Genomic DNA, 4473 nt, shown 5'->3' with positions numbered 1-4473 from the left:
TTGTAAGCACAAACCTAGTAAATTCCCCAAAAATACCAACACAAAACAAATCACACAAATACAATAACAACATACTATGGGTCCAATTAGCCATTGGGTTTGAATACCCACTGCCCTCAACCATTGGGTTGGAATGCTAACATACTATGGCTCCAATAAACCATCGGGTTAGAATACCCCAAGCCCTCAACCACAGGGTTTGAATGCCAACATACTATTGGCCCAATCAACCGTCAGGTTGGAATACCCCAGACCCTCAACCATCGGGTTGGAATGCCAACATACTACGGGTCCAATCATCCTCGGGATGGAATACCCTCGGGTCCATTCAACCATCGGGTTGGTATGCCCCGGTCTGTTGGATTACGCTGAAAGTAGTAAATCCTCAACCACCAACCAAACTTGTGCACATGTAACAAATAATCATATAACAATCTATAGCCAGTCAGACAAATCTCCTGATCACTAAACATATCATCATCCTATATAGCAGGATATCGATCCAACATATCACTATAGCGCAATAGCGTACATAGAATGATATCAAATCCAATGCATCGACATTGGTGTCTTCAACCCACAAGTGCAGTGAGAAAAACTCACATTACAGACTGAACAGTACCATAAAGAAGTTTTTGAAATTTATAAACGAGACTTCGTTTGTGATATTAATTTCGTTATAATAATTTATTGTATTTGTTTTATTTATGTTAATTACATTACCGTCATTTTTCATCTATAATATATAAATTTCTTTTCATGGTTTTTTGTGTGTTTCTTTCACTATGGTCAAACGTATATTGCATGAAACAAACTAATGACTTTTATCAAATATGTGAAGTTACATGACGTAAATTCTATTTCAATAATGTTTTAAATTTCTATTTTAAAACAAATTTTTAATCTTACTAACAAGACTACTATCTTTGTATATGGTTTTCAAATATATGATTACTCAATACGATTTCAAATTTTTAAATACTTATAAAATACTTAAAAATGACAAGGTTAATAATAATAAAAAAAACAATTTTATCATTCATGATTTGTTTTTCTAAACTTATAATATCTTATTTTATTAGACAATCAAAATTATTATTCTATTTATAAGTTTTATATATTTTTAGATTTCCAGGTTTAAACTTAATAAGATCACAAATAAATCACTTCGCCCCGTCATTATTCCAAATTGTAATTCATGTTGTAATCGCCTATGATTATATAACTATTAGAAAGTCTAAAATCAATAAAAAGAAAACAAACACTAACGATCATTACAAAATCAAATTTTAATAACAATACTTATATAAAAAATGAGATCTACGTAGATAAAAGGAAATAAATGCATAAAATGCATTAAAATAAAGATAATATAAGAAAAGTGATGTTTTGTTTTTTCTGAACATATGTGTAGTGTTATATAAATTGAGAATCAAGAAGCACCCATGCAAAGATAAACCTGCCGATTTCTTTTTCCTTCTCAAAATCATTCAAGGGCTCGTAATAATTTGCGACACCCAAAACAATGTGCATCAATTGATCAAAATATACAGTCCATTAGCTTAGTAATCAATCCTACAATTATATTGTAAAAACAGATATGTTAACTAAAATCAGTTACGCAAAGTCATGTTGCCTTCCAAAATTTATAGAATTAAAAATGAAGAAAATAGAATGTATACAAATTCCCAGTGATTGAAAGACGCGGAATAGGTCTGACATTCGGCGGCCCTTGGCTGAAGGAGGATCTGATTTTGATGAATGGCGGCGTCACAAAAACCTTTGTTCCATGATCACTGTGATCAAATGGATTGGGGAGATACACGCACCACCATCACATGTTCATTATCTTTCTCGTTGACATGCATGAAGAATGTTAGGAAGATCAAACGTGACTCCCTATTTTACAACAGTTTAACAGAAAAAAAAACTAACAAATTTAAGGTTAAGGACGAAACATTCAAAATTTTGAAACTATATGGACCAATGTTGACCCTTGATGACCTAAAAAATTAAGGACCGACGATTGATTTTAAAATTAAGGACCGACGATTTATTTTTTTTGGAAACCACACGACGATGTTTGAAGAGTTGTTTTTCTTATATTTGCAAAAAATATCTTCAAACTTTTTATAACACACATTCGTACATGCGCTTACTCAGTTCTTGATTCACAAATTAGACATGGAATTCCATCTCTCGTTTTCAACCATTGTAGCAACCAGCTTTTCTGTTATTGTAGTACTTTTCCTTCTCCATAACCTCAACAGGAAGAAGGCAAATACAAGGAAAAACCAAAAACCACCACAAGCACAAGGTGCATGGCCTATCATCGGACACCTGCACCTTTTAGGTGGTTCTCAGCTACCTCACTATGTTTTAGGTGATATGGCAGACAGATATGGCCCTATCTTCACAATCAAGCTTTGGTGGTGAGTAATGGGGCGATAGCTAAAGAGTGCTTTACTACAAACGATAAGGCCTTTGCAACTCGACCCAAAGCTGAGGCAACAAAACTCATGGGCTATAATTATGCTATGTTCAGCTTTGCTACATATGGAGACTATTGGCGACAAGCACGCAAGATGATCACGCTGGAGGTTCTTTCCCAACGACGAGTTGAAACGTTTGCACATATTCGAGCTTCAGAGGTTAGAGTATCCATCAAAGATATATATGATCGTTGGGTTTTAAATAAAATGAGCGAAAATTCAGAGATGATGAAGATCGAGATGAGTCAATGGTTTGGTAACTTGGTTGTAAATATTATTGTTAGGATTATTAGGGGGAAGAAGTTTTCTCCACATGATGAGGAACGGGTTCGATTTCAGACTGTAGTAAAGAAATTCATTGAATTAATGGGAGCATTTGTGGTTTCAGATTTTATCCCTTATCTCAAGTGTTTTGATATGGGTGGATACATTAAAGAAATGAAGAAGATGGCGATAGATCTGGACAACATCTTTGGGGGATGGTTAAAAGAACATAAAACAGTAAAGAGCTTTACCAAGGAACATGAAAGCGACCATGGTTTTATAGATGTGCTGATTTCCATTCTTCAAGGTGCTTCCAAAGAGGAATTCCGGGATTTTGACGATGATACGATCATTAAATCCGCATGTCAAGTAAACTCAAACTCTATCGTTTTACTGTTTCTTGATTTATTTTCAATGTTTTTGTTCATTTTTTTTCAGCATTTTGCCTATAAATATATCCATTTCACAGCAACTCCTGATAGCAGGCTTGGACACTACATCTGGGACGTTAACCTGGGCTTTGTCGTTGTTGCTAAACCACCCAAAAACATTAGAAATTGCGCAAGATGAAATTGATGAGCATGTTGGAAGAGACAGACTAGTGGAGGAGTCAGACTTGAAGAACTTAACCTACCTTGATGCCATCATCAAAGAAACATTGCGTTTGTACCCAGCTGCTCCTCTCTCGATTCCTCATGAGTCCATTGAGGATTGCATTGTGGGTGGCTACAACATCCCAAAAGGCACTCGTCTGGTGGTAAATGTTTATAAGATGCATCGTGATCCAAATATTTGGTCAGATCCCCTCGAGTTTAGGCCGGAGAGATTCTTGACAAGTCATAAGGATATTGATTTCAGGGGAAAACATTATGAGTTACTACCTTTTGGTAGTGGTAGAAGAATGTGCCCTGGTATTCCCTTCGCTCTTCAGGCTGTTGGTTTAACACTAGCTAGTTTCATTCAACAATTTGTGCTAAAAAATCCATCAAATGAACCTATTGATATGAGTGAAACTTCGGGACTGACTATCAGCAAGTCTACTCCACTTGAGGTCCTTTTGGCCCCTCGTTTAGCCTCGAATATGTATTAGGTTGCTTCATGCAAATCGACTCCAACCGTTTTTTAGAGTGGCAAGAAAGTGATAATGTAATAAAATTAAACTTGAATAAAGCAAGTCGTAACGAATAAAGAAATATATAATACTAAATTGTGTTGCGTCTATTGGTGAGAATTGATTTACAGTATGTTTCTGTTGTTATTGAACGTACACAAAAAATATAATCATTAGAATTAAATTAAAATCAATAATGAAAAGCATATAAAGTGGTATATAAAGCAGAAAAAAAATCATTTTGTTAAGGATGTACAAAAGTAAAATAGTAACGAAAATGTAGTACAAGAGTTTTAAGTCAACCGGCAAATCATTGAAGCAAAAACAAATGTTCAAAAAACCGACAAAACTAGTTTCATATGTCATCATTTAATGCCACATGTATATTGTGTTTTCTATTACAGTGATATAATGAAAACCATGTTTGGTGTTTCGTCTGTAAATGCGTAACGTATGTGGTCTTCTAATGCCCTAAGCATATTTTGTTATCACAAACAAGCGGCTTAGAGGCAACCGCATAACCTTAATCATGGAAAAAAATGTCTTCCATTGTACATGAAAATTTTCAATAATTTAATAAAAGTTTACCTTTTCAAATAATCATAA

At 34.5% G+C, this 4473-nt stretch overlaps 1 pseudogene; it reads left to right on the top strand.

Moving 5' to 3' along the window:
* Window positions 1-2150: 2150 nt before the first annotated feature.
* On the top strand, window positions 2151-3846 carry LOC145039003 (cytochrome P450 CYP82D47-like; annotated as a pseudogene).
* The last annotated feature ends 627 nt before the right edge of the window (window positions 3847-4473 follow it).

This window comes from Lactuca saligna, chromosome 4, assembly GCF_052625555.1.
Source record: "Lactuca saligna cultivar CGN05327 chromosome 4, ASM5262555v1, whole genome shotgun sequence".
In the NCBI taxonomy this organism is placed as follows: domain Eukaryota; kingdom Viridiplantae; phylum Streptophyta; class Magnoliopsida; order Asterales; family Asteraceae; genus Lactuca; species Lactuca saligna.
Note: the sequence above shows the minus strand (reverse complement) of the source record. Positions and strands in the feature narration are given on the sequence as shown.